Source organism: Anomaloglossus baeobatrachus, chromosome 2 (assembly GCF_048569485.1).
Source record: "Anomaloglossus baeobatrachus isolate aAnoBae1 chromosome 2, aAnoBae1.hap1, whole genome shotgun sequence".
Taxonomy (NCBI): Eukaryota; Metazoa; Chordata; class Amphibia; order Anura; family Aromobatidae; genus Anomaloglossus; species Anomaloglossus baeobatrachus.
In genome coordinates, this window is record NC_134354.1 from 255,683,425 (window position 1) to 255,706,807 (window position 23,383).

Genomic DNA, 23,383 nt, shown 5'->3' on the forward strand with positions numbered 1-23,383 from the left:
CCGCTGTGCCTTCTGGCCTCGGGCCGCTGTGCCTTCTGGCCTCGGTCCTCTGTACCTTCTGGCCTCGGGCCTCTGTTCCTTCTGGCCTCGGGCCTCTGTACCTTCTGGCCTCGGGCCTCTGTACCTTCTGGCCTCGGGCCTCTGTGACTTCTGGCCTCGGGCCGCTGTGCCTTCTGGCCTCGGTCCTCTGTGCCTTCTGGCCTCGGTCCTCTGTGCCTTCTGGCCTCGGTCCTCTGTGCCTTCTGGCCTCGGGCCTCTGTTCCTTCTGGCCTCGGGCCTCGGTGCCTTCTGGCCTCGGGCCTCTGTACCTTCTGGCCTCGGGCCTCTGTGCCTTATTAGTCTCGGGTCTGTGTCCCTCCTGGCCTCGGTGCCTCCTGCCTTCGGGCCCCTGTGTGTACTGTCTCTGTGCCTTGGGCTTCCTGGCCCCGCGCCTCGGTTGCGTCCGGGCCTCATGCCTCCTGCCTCGGTACCTCTGACTTCTCGGGTTCCTGGTCTCTGTGGCTGCCCGGCCTCTCTGTGTGGCTTCCTGGCCTCCGTGTGGCTTCTTGGCCTCTGTGTGGCTTCTTGGCCTCTGTGTGGCTTCCTGGCCTCTGTGTGCCTTCCTGGCCTCTGTGTGCCTTCCTGGCCTCTGTGTGCCTTCCTGGCCTCTGTGTGCCTTCCTGGCCTCTGTGTGCCTTCCTGGCCTCTGTGTGCCTTCCTGGCCTCTGTGTGCCTTCCTGGCCTCTGTGTGCCTTCCTGGCCTCTGTGTGCCTTCCGGGCCTCTGTGTGCCTTCCGGGCCTCTGTGTGCCTTCCGGGCCTCTGTGTGCCTTCCGGGCCTCTGCGTAGCTTCTGGGCCTCTGGGCCTTCTGGCCCCGTGCCTCTGTGCCTTCTGGCTCGGGCCTCTGTGTCTCTTGGCCTATGTGCCTCTCGGCCTTCTGCGCCTCTTGGCTTCCTGGTCTCTGTGCCATCTTGGCCTCTGTGCCTTCTTGGCTTCTGGGCCTCCTGGCCCCGTGCCTCTGTGCCTACTGCCTCCGGCCTCTGTACTTCTTCGTCTCTTGTGCCTCTTGGCTCCGGCCTTTGTACCTGTGTGCCTCTGTGCCTCTTGGCCTCTGTGCCTCTTGGCCTCTGTGCCTCTTGGCCTCTGTGCCTCTTGGACTCTATGTCTTCTTGGCCTCTGTGTCTTTTTGGCCTCTGTGCCTTCTTGGCCTCTGTGCCGTCCTGGCCTCTGTGCCTTCTTGGCCTTGGGGCCTTCCTGGTCTCTGTACCTGCTGGCTTGGACTTCCTAACCCTGTGCCTCCTGGCTCCGGCCTCGGTGCCTCTTGGCCTCTGTGCCTCTTGGCCTTTGTCGTTTGGCCCTTGTGCCTCTGTACCTCTTGGTCCCTGTGCCTCTTGGCCTTTGTGCCATTTTGCCTCTGTGACTCTTGGCCTCTGTGCCTCTTGACCTTTGTCGTTTTGGCCCTTGTGCCTCTGTGCGTCTTGACCCCTGTGCCTCTTGGCCTTTGTGCCATTTTGCCTCTGTGACTCTTGGCCTCTGTGCCTCTTGGCCTTTGTCGTTTTGGCCCTTGTGCCTCTGTGCCTCTTGGCCCCTGTGCCTCTTGGCCTTTGTGCCATTTTGCCTCTGTGACTCTTGGCCTCTGTGCCTCTTGGCCTTTGTCGTTTTGGCCCTTGTGCCTCTGTGCCTCTTGGCATCTGTGCCTCTTGGCCTCTTGGCCGTTTGGCCTCTGGGCCTCTTGGCCTCTGTGCCTCTTGGCCCTTGTGCCGCATTGCCTCTTGCCTCTTGGCCTCCGCTCCGTGCCTCTGTGTTTCTTGGCCTCTGTGCCTCTTCGCCTCTCTGCCTCTTGGTCTCTGGGCCTCTTGGCCTCTGGCCCTCTTGGGGTCTGGGCCTCCTGCCCCTTGGGCCTCTTGGCCTCTGTGCCTCTGTGTCTCTGGGCCTCTTGGCCTCTGTGCCTCTGGGCCTCTTGGCCTCTGGGCCTCTTGGCCTCTTGACTTCAGGTCCTCTGTGCCTCTTGTCCTCTGTGCCTCTTGGTCTCTGGGCCTCTTAGTCTCTGAGCCTCTTGGGCTCTGTGCCTCTTGGGCTCTGTGCCTCTTGGGCTCTGTGCCTCTTGGGCTCTGTGCCTCTTGGTCGCTGTGCCTCTTGGCCGCTGGGCCTCTCGGTCTCTGGGCCTCTTGGGCTCGGGCCTCCTGGGGTCTAGGGCTCTTGGGCTCTGGGCCTCTGGGCCTCAGGGCCTCGGGGCCTCTTGGCGTCTGTACCTCTGTGCCGCTTGGCGTCTGTGCCTTTGTACCTCTGGGCCTCTATGCCTCGGGGCCTCAGGGTCGTGTGGGCATGTGTTCTCGTCCTGCGTCTCTTGGCCTTGCGTTTTTGTGCTTGCTTCTTGCGGCGTTCCTGCCTTGCGCCCTGCCGCCTTGTGCCTCCAGGGTCTTCCGCCTGGCCTGGCGCCTTGGGCTTCCTGCTTCGCCTCTACGTCTCTTCTCCTCCTCGTCCGTTCCGGTGCTGTCTCTTGGTCGACCTTGCTTCTGCGGGGCGTGTTCGCACCTGTCCGGCCCTGTCCGTTGGTCCTTCCTGCTTTGGTCGCTCGGTCGGCCCCTTGGCGGGGGGTTTGGTCTTTGTTTTGTTGTTCTTTGTCTTTCAGGATTCCGGCTGTGGTCCTCGCGTGGCGTGACGTCCCTTGTCCTGATGGCTGTGGGCTGCTGTTCCCCTCTCGTCTGTGCTGCAGTGGGCTCCCCGGGCCTCCTAGGTGTCGGATCCTTCTCCTGGGTGGTGCCTCCTCCTTGGATGGATTTGGCCTGTGTCTCCTTCGATGGTATTGTACGGCTGTATCATGATCCTCTCCGTCCGCCTTTCCGGTCTTTTTCGGCTAGCCTTTGTTCTTCCAATGTCTTCCGTGGGCGGCTTGGCCCTTCGTGTGGTTTTTCCCTCCCTCTGAGTGTAATCTCTCTAAGTCTCTCGTGGGTGCTGTCGTGACGAAAGGAAAAGAGTACATTACTTACCGGTAATCGGATTTTCCTGAGTCCACGACAGCACCCTTTACACCCCTGCCCTTTCTTGTTTGTTTGTCACCATTTGGTGTCCTGAGGTCTGGCTTTTTTGTTTATTCCTTCATTGGCGGTTCCTCTCCCGGTTCTCTGCAACCAACTGATGAGGGAGGGGGACTGCCCCTTTTTTATCTGTAGGTTTCCTGTCCTGAAGGGGGCGGATCCCTCTCTCGTGGGTGCTGTCGTGGACTCAGGAAAATCCCATTACCGGTAAGTAATGTACTATTTTTCTCCTACTGCTTGTGTACTAAAACTGAGCTTGCCTGGCCCGGCCAGGGGGTGTATACTGCAGAGGAGGAGCTATGCTTTTGCATCTACTTAGTGTCCTCCTATGGATAGGCAGCATAACACCCATGGTCCTGTGTCCCCCAATTATGGCTAAGAGAAAACGATTTTACAGTGAGTACACAAAAATCCGTTTTTGTGAATGCATGTGGCAAAATGATTCTTACTGTTATGCAGCCCAAACCAATAATTGATATGGAGAAAAAACAGGTACATAGAGAAAAATACACAGGTGCTACCCAAGGCAGACTGCAGTAAAAAGGGAGAAAAGACACTGCATATATACAGTGCCTTGTGAAAGGATTCAGCTCCCTTGAATTTTTCAACCTTTTCCCACATTTCAGGCTTCAAACATAAATATAAAAATTTTAATGATATGGTGTTGAGCGGACCCGGACTTGAAAAATCCAGATCCGCGCGGTTTCAGTGGTGGATCCGACCCGGACGCGGGATTCCGGGAGCACGATCCGGATTCCGGGAGCACGATCCGGATCCGTGTGTTTTTCTCTTTCTCTGTGTCTCTCTGTGTTTCTCTCTCTGTCTCTCTCTGTCTCTGTCGCGGGCGGGGAGGAGGGTGTCAGCACACCGCGCTCACCCCTTCTGCTCGGGTCCAGCTGCTGCTCAGTGGTGGCTCGAGCCGTGGGCCGGATCCCGGGGGTTTCTCGAGCGGCGCTCCTCGCCCGTGAGTGAAAGGGGGGATTTGGGGTGTTGGGATAATGTCCGTGACGCCACCCACGGTTGTGGTGATTGGTAGCACCACCGCTGCTTAATACGGGGATCCCGGGGATGGTGATGTGGAGCAGCCAGGTGTTGTGTTGCCCCTCCGTGGGTAGGGGTTGGTGATCCCGGGGCCCGGTGATGGGTTGGGAGGTGCAGGGCCTGGTGGGCGCAGGGACACGGGGGCAGCGCTGTGCCTTGCGGCACGGTGGTACTCACTCAGCCTGAGACGTGGACACAGTTTGTACGGTAAACAAACGGCTGGTTGGACGGGTCCCTCGGACGGTTCACGGTGCTGCGGTTCCCTGCAGTTGACGGTGATGGTCACTCTTCCCTGCACCTATGTTAAGTCTATTGGTAGCGATGGATTCCCACCGGTTACCCGCTCCCCGACTACAATCTGGGCCGGAGGAGCTCCACACTTTGCCCGCAGGCGCCGGCCCTGGGAAACTGGTGCCTTGGCGGTGGCGGTGTTCTCCCTGTTATGGTTGGACCTTTGCCTTCAATCAGGACTTGCTTGTTGGGAGACAGACGTCCCCTTCACTGACGGATTCGGCAAATCTGGCGACTCCTAGCCTTGCCGGGGTCCGAAAGGCCCCTGCCCTGGTGCTGACTGCCTTTTGTATACTGCTCCAGACCACCGGGCACACAGCCTCCGGGGTCCTTCCAGCAACCTCCAGGTAGTCCCACTCCAGACCTTCACCGCCGTCTGCTGACCTTGCTGACTCCGTCTGGGCACACAGCCACAGACCAACTTCAGGCTTTCTGTCACTTCTCTTACTTCCTTCCACTTTCCTTACTCCTCTAGTTGTTCACTCCTCACTCAAGCTCTCCCTGAGCTGAACTGCCTGGTTCTTCCTGCCTCCAGGGCTGTGATCTCCTTGGTGGGCGGAGCCAACTGCCTGGCCCACCCCCTGGTGTGAATCATCAGCCTCTGGAGGAAGGCAACAAGGATTTGTAGGTTAGCTGTTGTGCCTGCAGGGAATGTGGGGTGCGTGTGGTGTTGTGACCTGTGTCCCCTGGCTTGCCCAGGGCGACACATCTCTCTCTGTGTCTCTGTCTTCCGCCGGACCCGGATTATTAGCGTTCCGCTCAACTCTAGTGAAGAATCAACAAGTGGGGCACATTTGTGAAGTTGAACGAAATTTATTGCTTATTTTAAACATTTTATAAAAATAAATAACTGAAAAGTGGGGCGTGCAATATTATTTGTCCCTTTTAAGTTAATACTTTGTAGCGCAACCTTTTGCTGCGATTACAGCTGCAAGTCGCTTGGGGTATGTCTATCAGTTTTGCACATCGAGAGACTGAAATTCTTGCCCATTCTTCCTTTGCAAATAGCTCAACCTGAGTGAGGTTGGATAGGAGAGCGTTTGTGAGCAGCAGTTTTCAGCTCTTTCCACAGATTCTCGATTGGATTCAGGTCTGGACTGGACTGTGACTTGGCCATTCTAACACCTGGATACGTTTATTGTACATTTTGCTTTATGTTTGGGATCATTGTCTTGTTGGAAGACAAGTCTCAGTCTCAGGTCTTTTGCAGATTCCAACAGGTTTTCTTCAAGAATTGTCCTGTATTTGGCTCTATCCATCTTCCCATCAATTTTAACCATTTTCCCTGTCCCTGCTGAAGAAAAGCAGGCCCAAACCATGATGCTGCCACCACCATGTTTGACATTAGGGATGGTGTGTTCAGTGTGATGAGCTGTGTTGCTTTTACGCCAAACATATCGCTTGGCATTGTGCCCAAATAGTTCGATTTAGGTTTCATCTGACTAGAGCACCTTCTTCCACATGTTTGGTGTCTCCCAGGTGGCTTGTGGCAAACTTTAAACAACACTTTTTATGGATATCTTTGAGAAATGGCTTTCTCCTTGCCACTCTTCCATAAAGGCCAGATTTGTGCAGTGTACGACTGATTGTTGTCCTATGGACCGACTCTCCGACCTCAGCTGTAGATCTCTGCAGTTCAACCAGAGTGATCATGGGCCTCTTGGCTGCATCTCTGATCAGTCTTCTCCTTGTTTGAGATGAAAGTTTGGATGGACGGCCGGGTCTAGGTAGATTTTGCATGGTATTAGATACTCCTTCCATTTCAATATGATCACTTGCACAGTGCTTCTTGGGATGTTTAAAGTTTTGGAAATCTTTTTGTAACCAAATCCGGTTTTAACCTTCTCCACAACAGTCCACGGACCTGCCTGTTGTGTTCCTTGGTCTTCATGATGCTATCTGCGCTTTAAACAGAACACTGAGACTATCACACAGCAGGTGCATTTATACGGAGACTAGATTACACACAGGTGGCTTATATTTATCATCATCAGACATTTAGGACAACATTGGATCATTCAGAGATCCTCCATGAACTTCTGGAGTGAGTGCTGCACTGAAAGTAAAGGGGACGAATAATATTGCACGCCCCAATTTTCAGTAATTTATTTTTAAAAAAGTTTTAAAATAAGCAATACATTTCGTTCACCTTTACAAAACAATTGTGTCCCATTTGTTGTTGATTCTTCACAATTACATTAAAATTTTTATCTTTATGTTTGAAGCCTGAAATGTGGGAAAAGGTTGAAAAATTCAAGGGAGCTGACTGCTTTTGCAAGGCACTGTATGTGCACACTTAAATACTATATAAAATAAGTTTGATTACAAAAACATTCACTAAAAATAAATACAACTAAAACCACAAGAAGAACGTCATGTTGACGAGCATCTGCAGTACTATGATAGGGCCGCTGGTGAAAACACTCTACAGCAATGCTTAAAAGGAACCTGTCACCACTAAGGTCCTATATACAGCATTCTGGGATACTGTATATAAGAGCTCATGCCGCACTGTATAACGGAACATGTACCTTTTTAATACTCACCTTTTCAGGCAGTCCGGTCCAATGGGTGTTGCTGCTCTCAGTCCTGCACCTCCTCCACCTTGTGCAATCACCGTCCTCCTGGCCAGACCCGTGTGGATGACGCACTTTCATCTGCCCGGCTGAGGGTATGTCAAAATGCTGTAGTGCGCATGCGCGGGCGGGCTTTGACCATTTCTTGCAACTAAGCATTATAGTACTTTGCTCTGCTCTCTGCAGGGCTGATCAAAGTGCACAGGAGCGCAATGGAGGCCTCTGTGAATGACTCAGAACGCGTCATCCACATGGCTGGGCAGGACGATGGCGATTGCAAGAAGAGAGGAGGCGTCAGACTGAGACCAGTGACACTCATCGCACCGGACCGCCCCCTAGGTGGGTATTATAAAGGTGTTTTTTACGTTATACAGCGCGGCTTGGGCTCTTATATACAGTATTCTACAATGCTGTATATAAGGGCTTACTGGTGATGGCCACAGCTCATAAGGGAAAAACCTGTTGACAGGTTCCCTTTCACCCCTGGTAGATTGGCTGATTTTTCAATTTATTTTTTTTTTTTCCTTTTTATTTTTTTTTTTTCCCCTTCTTCCAAGAGGCGTAACTTTTTTTTATTTTTCTGTCAATTTTGCCATATAAGGGCTTATTTGTTGCGGGCCAAGTTGTAATTTCAATGAAACATTAGTTTTGCCATATAGTATACTGGAAAACAAGGAAAAAATTCCATGTGCGAAAAAATTGCAAAAGTGCGACTTTCCGTTTTTTGGGGTTTTTTTGGGTGATATTTTATTCACCGTGTTCACTATATGGTAAAATTGATTGTGTCGGTGTGATGCCTCATGTCGGTGCGAGTTCGTAGACCCCAAGCATGTATAGGTTTACTTTTTATCTATGGGGTTAAAAAAAAATCACAAGTTTGTTTAAAAAAAATAAATAAAAGGCACACTTTTTGCACTATTTTCTGAAATCCGTAGCGTTCTAATTTTTGGGATCTATGGCTCAGTGATGGCTTATTTTTTGTCTCTCGAACTGACATTTTTAACGGTACTATTTTTGCGCAATTGCTACATTTTGAATGCGTGTTATCGCATCTTGCGCAAAATATGCGACGACCAAAAAAGTAATGTTGGTGTTTGGATTTTGTTTTTGCCGGTACGCCATTAGATTAATTGATATATTTTGATAGGGCATTTCTGAATGTGGCAATACCAAATATGTGTGTGTTTTTTATTTTTCTATCCCTTTAATTTTGAATGGGACAAATTGGAGTGACTTGAACTGTTAGGTTTTTTTTTTTTTTTTTAATTTTTTTTTACTTTTACTATTCCCTCCTAGGGCAGTGTTTCTCAACTCCAGTCCTCAAGACCCACCAACAGATCATGTTTTCAGGTTTTCCTTAACATTGCACAAGTGATGGAATTATTCCCTGTCTAATAATGAGGAAAATCTGAAAACATGATCTATTGGTGGGTCTTGAGGACTGGAGTTGAGAAACACTGCGCTAGGGGGTTATAAGGATCAGCAGTCTGATTGCTTGTTCCTTTCTGTAGCTCACAGCTGAGATCTGCAGAAAAGCTGCTGTCCTTACACACGGCGCTCTGCCGGCTGTAAGACAAAGTGTCTCATGATAGCTACACGAGTCATCACGTGACCCTGTGCTACCATGACAACTATCGGATCCACGTGATCACGTAACGTGACTTCCGATGGTGCCGGGGTAAGTGAATGCTTACTGCAGCACGCTTTCATCTCACTCTCACATTTTGACAGCGAGATGCAAGGGGTTAACAGGCACGAGTGGGTCCTGGACCCACTTGTGCCTGATAGCAGCACATTTCAGCTGTTCAAATCAGCTGACATGTGCAGGTATCGCTGGGGATTAATCTGACACAATCTACGACGTCCCCAGAACGTCATGTGTTGTGAAGAGGTTAATGCATGATAGAAACGCAGTCTGGATAAATACAAATTCCACAAGCAAATACCAATTGCAATTCTGATGCAACTATCAATATCAAGTCAAAGGTGCACACACCCCAATAACTAGATAAATAAAATGTCCAACCTAATGCAAGAGAAATAGAGGTTATTACAAGAATGAGAGCACCACAACACAGACTATGAAAGAGCGAGACCAGCACTAATTCAATGCCCCAGGATGACACAGACAGGTTCATAACAGGTTCATAACAGAATAACAGGTTCATCAGGGCATGTCTGGTTCCCACCATGAGCTTTTGGCAAGTTTTTTTGATGCAGCATTTCTGCATCTTCTATGTAAATTAGGTTACATGCATTTTTATACATGTGGTTTTTATGCTGTGTTTTTTGTCTCTTCTTGATATGTCATGTTTTAACAACTTCACGACATACAATGTAACCGTACTTAATGGTTGGAAAGGAATGGTGTATGCCCGCATGATCGCCGCCTTTAGGGGCTGGAAGAGAGAGTGCGCAACATGATTACGGGCTACTAATTGTTGCCATGGCAACCCCAGGTCGTCATGACGAACTATGAGTCATCCAGTTATGGCAAGCCTTTTGACCGTGCCAGGAGCATTGCAACGGATTATACCAGGGATCAGAGTAATACAAGTTAAAGTCCCGAAGAAGAATTTAGTTAAAATATTGTAGTTTTTTTTTTTTTTTACTTTACAAAATAAAGAGCAAAAGCCTGGAGAAGATGATAATACATATATATTTATGTAAAAAAAAATACACAATCGCTGCATCCAGAACAACCCGATTTATGTCTCAATATTTACCCCTTCAGTCAACACCATTTAAAAAAAAAAAAAAACAACTGGCAAAAAACCTGCTTTTTCATCATACCACCAAAAAAAATGGAATAAAATGCAATTAAAAAGATGCATTTAAATAAAAATGGTACTTCTGAAAACGTCGTCTTATACTGGGCGGCATGGTGGCTCAGTGGTTAGCACTGCAGTCTTGTGGTAGCTCAGTGGTTAGCACTGCAGTCTTGCATCTCTGGTGTTGCCTAGGAGACGGAGGAGCGTCAGAGAGCGGCGCCAGCGCCGTCTGCTGGCCACGTGGGAACTGAGCAGCGTGCAGCGGTGGAGCGGGTGCAGGAAGGTAAGTTGTGTGTTGCTTTTTTTTTTTTTTTTATAACTCGTGTGCAGCAGCGCCAGCATGGGGTGGGGGAACGCACATGGCAGCGTGGGGTGGGGGAGACGCACATGGCAGCGTGGGGTGAGAGAGGGGGAACGCACATGCCAGCGTCGGGTGGGAGAGGGGGAACGCACATGCCAGCGTCGGGTGGGAGAGGGGGAACGCACATGCCAGCGTCGGGTGGGAGAGGGGGAACGCACATGCCAGCGTGGGGTGGGAGAGGGGGAACGCACATGCCAGCGTGGGGTGGGAGAGGGGGAACGCACATGGCAGCGTGGGGTGGGAGAGGGGGAACGCACATGGCAGCGTGGGGTGGGAGAGGGGGAACGCACATGGCAGCGTGGGGTGGGGGAGCGCACATAGCAGCGTGGGGTGGGAGAGGGGGAATGCACATGGCAGCGTGGGGTGGGAGAGTGGGAACGCACATAGCAGCGTGGGGTGGGAGAGGGGGAACACACATGGCAGCGTGGGGTTGGGGAACACACATGGCAGCGTAGGGTGGGGGAACGCACATGGCAGCGTGGGGTGGGGGAACGCACATGGCAGCGTGGGGTGGGGGAACGCACATGGCAGCGTGGGGTGGGGGAACGCACATGGCATAGGGTTGGGGAACGCACATGGCAGCGTGGGGTGGGGGAACGCACATGGCATGGGGTTGGGGAATGCACATGGCAGCGTGGGGTGGGAGAGGGGGGAACGCACATGGCAGCGTGGGGTGGGGGAACGCACATGCCAGCGTGGGGTGGGGGAACGCACATTCCAGCGTGGGGTGGGAGAGGGGGAACGCACATGCCAGCGTGGGGTGGGAGAGGGGGAACGCACATGCCAGCGTGGGGTGGGAGAGGGGGAACGCACATGGCAGCGTGGGGTGGGAGAGTGGGAACGCACATGCCAGCGTGGGGTGGGAGAGGGGGAACGCACATGCCAGCGTGGGGTGGGAGAGTGGGAACGCACATGGCAGCGTGGGGTGGGAGAGGGGGAACGCACATGCCAGCGTGGGGTGGGTGAACGCACATGCCAGCGTGGGGTGGGGGAACGCACATGGCAGCGTGGGGGGGGGGGAGAACGCACATGGCAGCGTGGGGTGGGGGAGGGGGGAACGCACATGGCAGCATGGGGTGGGGGAACGCACATGGCAGCGTGGGGTGGGGGAACGCACATGGCAGCGTGGGGTGGGAGAGGGGGAACGCACATGGCAGCGTGGGGTGGAAGAGGGGGAACGCACATGGCAGCGTGGGGTGGGGGAACGCACATGGCAGCGTGGGGTGGGGGAGGGGGAACGCAAATGGCAGCGTGGGGTGGGGGAGGGGGAACGCAAATGGCAGCGTGGGGTGGGGGAACGCACATGGCAGCGTGGGGTGGGGGAACACACATGGCAGCGTGGGGTGGGGGAACGCACATGCCAGCTTGGGGTGGGAGAGGGGGAACGCACATGGCAGCGTGGGGTGGGAGAGGGGGAACGCACATGGCAGCGTGGGGTGGGAGAGGGGGAACGCACATGGCAGCGTGGGGTGGGGGAACGCACATGGCAGCGTGGGGTGGGGGAACGCACATGCCAGCGTAGGGTGGGGGAACGCACATGGCAGTGTGGGGTGTGGGAACGCACATGGCAGCGTGGGGTGTGGGGAACGCACATGGCAGCGTGGGGTGGGGGAACGCACATGGCAGCGTGGGGTGGGGGAACGCACATGGCAGCGTGGGGTGGGGGAACGCACATGGCAGCGTGGGTTGGGGGAACGCACATGGCAGCGTGGGGTGGGAGAGTGGGAACGCACATGCCAGCGTGGGGTGGGAGAGTGGGAACGCACATGCCAGCGTGGGGTGGGAGAGGGGGAACGCACATGCCAGCGTGGGGTGGGAGAGGGGGAACGCACATGCCAGCGTGGGGTGGGAGAGGGGGAACGCACATGCCAGCGTGGGGTGGGAGAGGGGGAACGCACATGCCAGCGTGGGGTGGGAGAGGGGGAACGCACATGGCAGCGTGGGGTGGGAGAGGGGGAACGCACATGGCAGCGTGGGGTGGGAGAGGGGGAACGCACATGGCAGCGTGGGGTGGGGGAGCGCACATAGCAGCGTGGGGTGGGAGAGGGGGAATGCACATGGCAGCGTGGGGTGGGAGAGTGGGAACGCACATAGCAGCGTGGGGTGGGAGAGGGGGAACACACATGGCAGCGTGGGGTTGGGGAACACACATGGCAGCGTAGGGTGGGGGAACGCACATGGCAGCGTGGGGTGGGGGAACGCACATGGCAGCGTGGGGTGGGGGAACGCACATGGCAGCGTGGGGTGGGGGAACGCACATGGCATAGGGTTGGGGAACGCACATGGCAGCGTGGGGTGGGGGAACGCACATGGCATGGGGTTGGGGAATGCACATGGCAGCGTGGGGTGGGAGAGGGGGGAACGCACATGGCAGCGTGGGGTGGGGGAACGCACATGCCAGCGTGGGGTGGGGGAACGCACATTCCAGCGTGGGGTGGGAGAGGGGGAACGCACATGCCAGCGTGGGGTGGGAGAGGGGGAACGCACATGCCAGCGTGGGGTGGGAGAGGGGGAACGCACATGGCAGCGTGGGGTGGGAGAGTGGGAACGCACATGCCAGCGTGGGGTGGGAGAGGGGGAACGCACATGCCAGCGTGGGGTGGGAGAGTGGGAACGCACATGGCAGCGTGGGGTGGGAGAGGGGGAACGCACATGCCAGCGTGGGGTGGGTGAACGCACATGCCAGCGTGGGGTGGGGGAACGCACATGGCAGCGTGGGGGGGGGAAGAACGCACATGGCAGCGTGGGGTGGGGGAGGGGGGAACGCACATGGCAGCATGGGGTGGGGGAACGCACATGGCAGCGTGGGGTGGGGGAACGCACATGGCAGCGTGGGGTGGGAGAGGGGGAACGCACATGGCAGCGTGGGGTGGAAGAGGGGGAACGCACATGGCAGCGTGGGGTGGGGGAACGCACATGGCAGCGTGGGGTGGGGGAGGGGGAACGCAAATGGCAGCGTGGGGTGGGGGAGGGGGAACGCAAATGGCAGCGTGGGGTGGGGGAACGCACATGGCAGCGTGGGGTGGGGGAACACACATGGCAGCGTGGGGTGGGGGAACGCACATGCCAGCTTGGGGTGGGAGAGGGGGAACGCACATGGCAGCGTGGGGTGGGAGAGGGGGAACGCACATGGCAGCGTGGGGTGGGAGAGGGGGAACGCACATGGCAGCGTGGGGTGGGGGAACGCACATGGCAGCGTGGGGTGGGGGAACGCACATGCCAGCGTAGGGTGGGGGAACGCACATGGCAGTGTGGGGTGTGGGAACGCACATGGCAGCGTGGGGTGTGGGGAACGCACATGGCAGCGTGGGGTGGGGGAACGCACATGGCAGCGTGGGGTGGGGGAACGCACATGGCAGCGTGGGGTGGGGGAACGCACATGGCAGCGTGGGTTGGGGGAACGCACATGGCAGCGTGGGGTGGGAGAGTGGGAACGCACATGCCAGCGTGGGGTGGGAGAGTGGGAACGCACATGCCAGCGTGGGGTGGGAGAGGGGGAACGCACATGCCAGCGTGGGGTGGGAGAGGGGGAACGCACATGCCAGCGTGGGGTGGGAGAGGGGGAACGCACATGCCAGCGTGGGGTGGGAGAGGGGGAACGCACATGGCAGCGTGGGGTGGGAGAGTGGGAACGCACATGCCAGCGTGGGGTGGGAGAGGGGGAACGCACATGGCAGCGTGGGGTGGGAGAGGGGGAACGCACATGGCAGCGTGGGGTGGGGGAACGCACATGGCAGCGTGGGGTGGGAGAGTGGGGATCGCACATGGCAGCGTGGGGAGGGAGAGTGGGGATCGCACATGGCAGCTTGGGGAGGGAGAGTGGGATCGCACATGGCAGCGTGGGGAGGGAGAGTGGGATCGCACATGCCAGCGTGGGGTGGGAGAGGGGGAACGCACATGGCAGCGTGGGGTGGGGGAACGCACATGGCAGCGTGGGGTGGGAGAGGGGGAACGCACATGGCAGCGTGGGGTGGGGGAGCGCACATGGCAGCGTGGTGTGGGTGAACGCACATGGCAGCGTGGGGTGGGGGAACGAACATGCCAGCGTGGGGTGGGGGAACGCACATGCCAGCGTGGGGTGGGAGAACGCACATGCCAGCGTGGGGGGGAGGAAACATGCATGCCAGGATGGAGGAAGCATGCCACGATAGGGTACATTTACCTGGATGGGGTAAATTAACCAGGATGGAGGACATTTACCAGGAATGGGGTACATGCCGGGATGGGGGAACATTTACAAGGATGGGCAATATGTCAGGATGGGGTACATTTACCAGCATGGGGGAACATGCCAGAATGGGGTACATTTACCAGGATGGGGCCATGATGGGGACAGATATACCAGAATGTAGGAAATCTATATCAGGATGGGGGACATGTTTACCAGGAAGTGGCCAGGAAGGGGGACAGAACTACACAATGATGGGGAGGGGAGCAACTCGCACGTCTTTATGGGATTTCAGGATGTTCAGACTTTGAAATATAGATGTGGATTACAGGGTGACATCTGATTTCATTCCAGGCTAAAATCTCTGTCTAATATGCTGCAATTTTTTTCCAGAAAGATCAATCCAACTGCTGTGTCTGGAAAGGGCAGGGGCTCAGCTCCAATGTGTGGTAAGCATGCATGAGCGTGATGCCCCCTGCTGAAGAGAAGACGGCAAAGGTAAGATTAAAATCAATTCTTTATATAATAGGATTGGTTGGCACTTCGGGAAAAAAATTGGGTTTAGGGCTACAGTTTGGGCACTCGGCCTGTAAAAGGTTCGCCATGACTGTTCTAGAGTAACTCTTCTGCCTCATTAGTGAGTAGATCTGTTGGGGATTTCTCATGAATCATATGTTTCGGAGATGTAACTACAAACCTTAAAGGGAACCAGTCAAGTGCAATATGCACCAAGAACCACGAGCAGTTCTGGGTGCATATTGCTAACCCCCTACCTAACTGTCCCTGTATACACTAGCATAGATAAAGAGATCTTTACAAAAAGTATTTCTAAAGATCTTTTACGTATGCTAATGAGCGCGGGGCCTAGTCCCCTGGGCGTTAGTTCCCTGGCCAGTCGCCTCCATTAGGATTTAAGTACGTCCTTGTGGGTGTGCTAACATGCTAATGAATACGCAGCGTCGGAGGATGCTCACTCACCTCTCCACTGCCATCGCCGCCCGCCTGACGCTTGATTTCGGTTCAGTGCGCATGACCCCGGAGTTTGGGTCATGCGCTCTATGAAGTTGGTTGTACGCGTCCTGGCTTCAAACTGAAGTAGTGTTTATGACCCAAACTTCAGGGTCATGTGCGATGGCGGCGGAGAGGTGAGTGAGATCATCCTGTGACCCTGCATGTTCATTAGCATGTTAACATGCCCATATGGGCGTACTAACATGCAAATGGTGGCGACTGGCCAGGGAACTAACGCCCAGGGGGCTAGTGCCCTCACTCATTAGCATATGGTAAAAGATCTTTAGAAACACTTTTTCTAAAGATCTCATTATCTATGCTAGTGTATACAGGGACGGTTAGGCAGGGAATAGCAATATGCCCCCAGAACTGCTCGTAGTTCTGGGTGCATATTGAACCTGACAGGTTCCCTTTAATAGAAGTGCTGAGCATAGAGCACAGGATAAATATGGACCAATACAAAATGTTCTGTACCTCAAATTGCCCCCAATAGCATTTAACTCAGCCCCACCAGGGCTGTGAAGTCGATAAGCCAAACCTCCGACTCCTACTCAATTTCCCTGATTACGACTCCCCCACACAATTGAAACCAGAAGTTTCCAACCACTCTCTACACCATGTTTCAAATTATTATGCAAATTGGATTTAAGTGTCATAGCGATTTTTAATTTTTTTTTTTTTTTTGCTCTATGAAACTCATTCATGGTATTGTCTCAGGGTTCTTTTGATCACTGAAATGAATCTCGGATACCTGTGATAATTAGTTTGCCAGGTGAGCCCAATAAAAGGAAAACTGGATGTTCCACAATATTAAGCAGGCCAAAGTTTTCAAGTAACATGGGAAAGAAAAAGGATCTCTCTGCTGCCGAAAAGCATCACATAGTGCAATGCCTTGGACAAAGGATGAAAACATTAGATATATCGTGAAAACGTAAGCGTAATCATCGTCCTGTGAAGAGATTTGTGGCTGATTCTGAGCACATACGTGTTCGTGCTGATAAAGGCAGAATGAGCAAGGTTTCTGCCAGGCAAGTCTATCGGATTAAGAGAGCAGCTGCTAAAAAGCCATTACAAACCAGCAAACAGATATTTGAAGCTGTTGGTGCCTCTGGAGTCCCTCGAACCTCAAGGTGTAGGATCCTTCAAAGGCTTGCTGTGGTGCATAAACGTACTATTCGGCCACCCCTAACCATTGCTCAAAAGCAGAAACAGCTGCAGTGGGCCCATACATACATGAAGACTAATTTTCAAACAGTCTTGTTTACTCATGAGTGTCGAGAAAACCTGGATGGTCCAGATGGATGGAGTAGTGGATGGTTGGTGGATGGCCACTATGTCCCAATAAGGCTGCGACGTCAGCAAGGAGGTGGAGGAGTCATGTTTTGGGCCGGAATCATGGGGAGACATCTGGTAGGCCCCTTTAGGGTTCCTGAAGGTGTGAAAATGACCTCTGCAAAGTATATAGAGTTTCTGGCTGAAAGCTTTCTTCCATGGTACAAAAAGCAGAAACTTGTCTTCAGGAGCAAAATCAAATTCATGCTGTTACGTCACCGCCGGAGTCTGCTCCAGCGACTTCTGCTCCGATCACCAGGCGACGCCGTGTTCCTGCCGTGAATGGTGCTGGTGATGGGAGAGGAGTCTATGCCAGCGGCACCGGTGGGCGCAGGCTCCGATCATCCACTGGGCTGGGTTATCTTGGGATCTGCAGTACCGCTGGCTGACTGTGGGTGGCGTGTGTCTTCCAGCTGAAGTTGCCAGCGTTCAGCTACAGCCAATGGGAAGACACCATACCCTTCTTATTCCCCCCCTCCTGTCACATGACCACTGCCAGAGATAGTTCTGATTTCCTGGCTCCTGGTCCGCCCTATTCTGTTTTGTGATTCCTGTGTGCGGACTTCTGCGTGTTTGCTGACTACCCTTCTGCCTGCTGTTTTTGTACCTCGCTGCCCGATCCGGATTTGACCTCTGCTCCGTTTTCTGATTACGTCCTTGTCTGCCTATTCTGTCCCTGTTCTGCTATTCCTGGTTTGACCCTGCCTGACTACTACTCTCATCAGACTGCAGCCTTCCACAGGGGGTGAACTCCAGGGCCCTGTGTAATTCCAAATCCATGTATAGGGGTTAAAGGGTTTCAGGGTTCTGGGGGTCCTGCTTGGTGAGTGGCTTCACTCTAGTCTGTCCATTACATCCCCCCCCTAAGTCTGTTGATCCAGGCAGGCGTTACACATGCATGGCAATGCACCATCTCCTGCTGCAAAGAATACCTCTGTCATTGTGTCATTGGCTGCTATGGGCATAAAAGGAGATAAACGTATAGTGTGGCCACCATCTTCCCCTGACCTCAGCCCTATAGAGAACCTTTGGAGTATCAGCAAGCAAAAGATCTAGGAGAGTGGGAGGTAGTTCACATCAAAACAAGCTCTGGGAGGCTATTCTGACATCATGCAAAGAAATTCAAGCAGAAACTCTCCAAAAACTCACAAGTTCAATGGATGCAAGAATTGTGAAGTTGATATCAAAGAAGGTTTCCTATGTTAACATGTAACTTGGCCTGTTAGGATGTTTTGGATTTAAAGGGAACCTGTCAGCAGAAATTTTGCCCTAAACCTAAAAGTTTCCCCTTCTGCAGCTTCTGGGCTGCATTCTAGCACGGTTCCTATAGTTATTCTGCCCCCTTTTAGATCAAAATAAATAGTTTATAAAGTGGTACTTTTCAGTTTGAAAATCTTGTTAATTCTACCACGGGGGCGGTCTGTCTGTTGTGAGTTATTGTCCCTCCTGCCGCTTTAGGCCGTACCCCAACGCTCATTTACATACCTCAGGACACCGCCCAGTGCGTCCGAGGTCTCGCGCATGCACCGTGCCACTGTATCGGGACTGTGCACAGTGGGACCGCTGGTGACATTGCGCAGGCACGAGATTATGGGCGGCGCTGTGATTTTCATCAGCAAGCTCCCGCCCATAATCTCGTGCCCGCGCTTCCCCCTCTGCCTCCACCGTTCTGCGCGTGCCCTGGCCAGATGACCAGATGATCGGTGGTGTCCTGCTCCGCTCGTCCCATCTATTTCCTGCTCCAGGGCTACATGGGAAAGAGGTGACGTTGGGTCATCTGGCCAGGGCATGCGCAGAACGGTATCTTGAGATGTTGCTTCAGTATTGCCACATAATCCTCATGCCATCTATTTTGTGAATTTTTGTTCCTGTGTGCATTTGAAACATTAATTTGGCTTTTTAATGTTTCTTTTGGAGTAATGGCTTCTTCCTGGCTTAGTGGCCTTTCAGCTCATGTTGATACAGTACTTGTTTCACTGTGGATAGTGACACAATCTTACCAGCTTCCGCCAGCATCTTCACAATGTCTTTTGTTCTTGGGTTGATATGCACATGTTTGCCCAAAGCATGTTCATCTCTGGTATACAGAACCCACTTCCTTTCTCAGTGGTAAGATGGCTGGACATACCCATCTTGTTTGTACTTGCGTATAATTGATTGTACAGGTGAACGAGGCACATTTTAGGTATCTGGAAATTGCACCCAAGGATGAACCAGACTTGTGCAAGTCCACAATTCTCTTTCTGAGATCTTTGCTGATTTATTTTCACTTTCCCATGATGCTACACAAAGAAGCAGTGTGTTTCAGGTGTGTATTAAAATACATCCACAGGTGTGTCTCTAAATAACTCAGATGTTGCCAATAAACTTATCAGAAGCTTCCAAAGACATGACATCATCATATGAGGTGTCCGATATTGTTTAAAGGCATAGTACTCATAGTGTATATAAACTATTGACTTTGCAGAAAGTAATAAAAATGCCTTAAAACATTCGCTCATTCCGGCATTTGGCAAATATGAATAATTTTGGTTCCTAACTGGCCTAAAACGGGAAAGGTTTCTTCTGATTTCATGGCAGATTGTGAGAAAAACATGCAGATGGGTTTTTTTAGATAGTGTATGTAAACTTATTGTTTCAACTGTACATGTCTCGTGTTTGTGATAAATTTACTGTAGTAAAATGGTATCATCACTACTTATATCATGTACATATATCATGTAGCTGAAGCGCAGCACAGATTTCTCTCCACTAAAAGCCGAGATTCTTTGCTCAGGAATAGAACAGACATTTATAGGACATTTCATAACTTTCACAAATTCTTATGAAAAGGTATTCATCACATACTGCATTGAGCTGCTGTACCCAATTCATTTTATATTTTAGTAGTTGGAGTCACTCCATTTTATACCGACCGACACCAACTCCTACTCCGACTCCACCAAAATGAACATAGACTCCACAGCCCTGGTCCCCACTCAAGTCTGTCATCTGTTAACAGAAATATAGTATGGTGTGCTTCCCCATTATTGGCAGCACAAAGGCTCTAGAAAAGTGTTATGGCTTCCACCCCCCCCCCTCCCCAAAAAAACCAGCAAAATTGGCGCTCCCAAATCCAAATGCCCCCTTCCTTCTGAGGACCACAATGTACCTAAACCACACTTAATATCCACATGTTTGGCATTGTTGTAGTGAGGAGAGTTCGCTTAATTTATGGGTTGTGTGTCTCCAGGAACATGAGCTGGGCCCTACAATGTACTGGGCACTACTAGGGCTAAATTGCAATTTTTAATTCTGCAACATTCACTGCATTTGACTTCAAGGCTGGTTTCCAGAGACAAAATTGTCACTAGATGAATTCCCAAAGTGGTGAAATTTCCAAATAGTGGTCACATGAGGGTGTTTCTGCTGTTCTGGCACTTCAATGGAGTCTGCAAACTATTTTAGAAAAATCTGTTGTCCAATTATAAAATGACGCTTCTTCCTTCCCGTGCTGTGCTGTGCTGTGTGGCCAAACTACTGTATAGTCACATGTTTGGTATTTCCATGTTCAGGAGAAATTGTGTAACACATTATGGGTTTCCCCCCATCTGAAGGTAAAACAACATTTTAGTGGTAAAACTATACCGTATTTCTCGCTTTATAAGACGCACTTTTGTGGGAAAGTAGGGGGTGTGTCTTATAAACCGAATATACGGGGGGGTGTTATATAATATATAGATAAATATATATAGATATATATTATATAATATATATTTTATATATATATATATTAGTTAATATATATTTATATAATATATATATTATATAATATATATATATATTATATAACATATATATATATATAATATATATTTATATATATAATACACACACACTGCAGGGTCCGCTCTGGAGCACTACTGGGGGCAGGGAAAGCTGCGAGCGGCAGCGTTAGATCTTCTGCTCCCGCTCATATAATATGCACAGCCGCTGTCCATGGGTGTGGTGCTGAAATTGCATCGCACTGGGGCAGCGGGGCATATTATATCTGCCTGCGCCCTCCTTTGATTGGACATGATCCCCCCTGTGTTAGATATCGCCCCCGTGTTGTTGCCCATAGTAAAATAAAAAAGCTTTACTTACCTGCAGCGCTGATCTCCGGTCTCCTGCTGCTGCTGTCTGTGATAAGGCACGCACAGATGATATCACTCTGCCGTGCCGATCACATGACTGGCAGCAAGAACCAGGAAGTAGAGGAAGCCGGAACTCAACTGCGAGGAGGGAGACACAAGGAGAAACAGCGCTCAGGAGGTAAGGAAAGTGTTTTATTTTATTATGGGCAGCAGCATGGGGGCATATCTAACACAGGGGAGATGTGCCATCTATAGGGGCCATGGGCAGCTGTATGGGGGCCATATCTAACAGGGGAGATGTGCCATCTATAGGGGTCATGGGCAGCTGTATGGGGGCAATATCTAACAGGGTAGATGTGCCATCTATAGGGGCCATGGGCAGCACAGGGGGACGTGTCCCAGCACAAGGGGGCTATATTCAATATAAGGGGGCCATATCCAGATTAAGGGGGGCTAATTTTAGGATGGGGGGCTATGAGGGACATAAAGCCTATATGATTTGTTAGACGGACACTGGCATTATAAGATGGACCCCATTAACATTAAAAAAAAAAAATATTTTCCTTCACCAAATTTGGGCGTGCGTCTTATAATCCGGTGCGTCTTATAAAGCGAAAAATACGGTAATTATTATTTTCTTCACCGCACAATAGTATAACATTTTGTGACAGACCTGTAGTGTCAATATGCTCACTGCACCCTTAGATGAATTCAATGAGGGGTCCTGAATGTAAAACGGGGTCACTTGTGGGGGATTTCTTCTGTTCTGGCACCTCGGGGGCTCTGCTAATGTAACATGCCACCCACAAACCATAACTGCAAAATCTGCACTATAATATGGCGCTACCTCCCTTCTGAGCGATCGACTGTGCCTCAAAAGTACTTTTGGATGACATATGGGATATTGGTGAACTCGGGAAACTGCACAACAAATTGTACTGTCAATTTATTCCTGTTACCCTTGTAAAAAAAACAATTAGGGCAAAAACAACATATTTGTGAGAAAAATGTGTTTTTTCATTTTCATGGCTCAATGTTTCAAAGGAGACTGATTTTTACTATATACAGCAATGCCCCCTAACCGATAATGATCGCTGCATTTAGGGGGCTGGGAGAGGGAGTGCGCTCCCCCTCCCTTCCGACCGGTGCCCCTGGGACATAATAAAGAACAAAAAATGGGGTACAAAAAATATACCAAATAAAGATATGTATATTTATGTTTAAACAAACAAACATAAACCACAAAAAATACACATATTTGGTATCACTGCTTCCGGAATAACCTGGTCCATAACACTGTGGACACTAGTTAACCTCTTCAGAGAACACCGTAAAAAAGAGAAACGTAGCAAAAAAATCTTTTCTTCAAACAGGTGAAGAAAAAAGTGGAATAAACGTGATCAAAAAGGCACATGTATATAAAAATTATATTACCGTATCTTGTCATGTAAAAAACAAGCCGCCATAAGCTCTACCAGCAAAACATAAAAAACTATAGATCTTAGACTACAGTAATGCAAAAACTATTATTATTTTTTTCTTTGTATATATAAAATTGTTTTCATGCTGTAAAAGCGCCAAAACATAAAAAATAAGCCTTCACATGACTGTCTGCAGAAAAATAAAAAAGCTATAGCCTTTAAAATATGGTGATGCAAAAAAACCTTTATTTTGTAAACAAGCCTTTTTTTAGTGTGATAGTAGCCAAACCTAAAAAAAACTATATAAATCTGGTATCGTTATATTCATACTGACCTGAGGAATAAAACCACCTTAAGTGAATGGCATAAAAATAGTAATAATGGCAATTCTTCAACTGCTGTTGATTTCTTTATTCTGCATCCCTAAGATCTCAGTATGGCGCAGCTTACATTTATCCCGTGCTCTGCGTTGAGCGCTTACATCAGGGATTACGTGTAAATCTCTGAAAAAGATTTCCCAATGGAAAATTCACTGTAATAAGGCAGATGGAGTCACTTTAAGCTTCGTCTGGCCTGTGGTCCGGTGGTATCCATCTTTTTAGTCGTGTACAAAAGTGCAGCAACAACAGTTTTGTGCACCTTTCAAAAGACTGACATTACTGATGTCTGTTAGTGAATGAATTAGTTGGGAGTTTCACCTGAATCACGTATTTCAGAAATGTAGATGGTAACCTGGAGTAAGTGCTCAGCATAGAGCACAGGATAAATGTGAAGTAATCCTAAATTGTCACCAAAGGTAAGGCCACACGGCTGAGGGCTGGTATTCTCAGGATGGGGAGCCCCCCGTTATGGGAAGCCCCCCAGCCTAAAAAACAATACCATACCAGCAGCCGCCCGGAAATGCCGCATTTATTAGATGCGACAGTCCAGGGACTCTACCTTGCTCATCCCGAATTGCCCTGGTGTGGTGGCAGTTGGGGTAATAAGGAGTTAATGGCAGCCCATAGCTGCCACTAAGTCCTAGTGATGGCAGGTGTCTATGAGACGCCCCCCCATCACTAAACTGTAGTGAAAGTAAATAAACACAAACACTGAAAAATCCTTTATTTGAAATAAGACAAAAAAACATCCACTTTCACCACTTCATTAATCCCCATATACCTCTCCAGGTCCGACGTAATCCATACGAGGTCCCACGATTCTTTCAGCTCTGCTACATCGGAAGCTGACAGGAGCGGCCCTAGAGCACCGCCGCTCACTGTGATCTCCACAGAGCAACT

The 23,383-nt window shown here is 51.0% G+C and overlaps 1 protein-coding gene across 7 annotated transcripts in view; it reads left to right on the forward strand.

The window, feature by feature from the left end:
- The window catches only part of NFYA (nuclear transcription factor Y subunit alpha), a 69,354-nt gene that overhangs the window by 17,737 nt on the left and 28,234 nt on the right, over positions 1–23,383 (forward strand). Inside the window, exon 1 of one of the 7 annotated variants that reach the window (XM_075335764.1) lies at positions 7,224–7,263. The exons of the other annotated variants lie outside the window; for them this stretch is intronic. The gene's annotated coding sequence lies outside the window, so the exon portion shown is untranslated. Of the gene's footprint in view, positions 1–7,223; positions 7,264–23,383 lie in introns of those variants that run through there. 7 annotated transcript variants of the gene reach the window in all.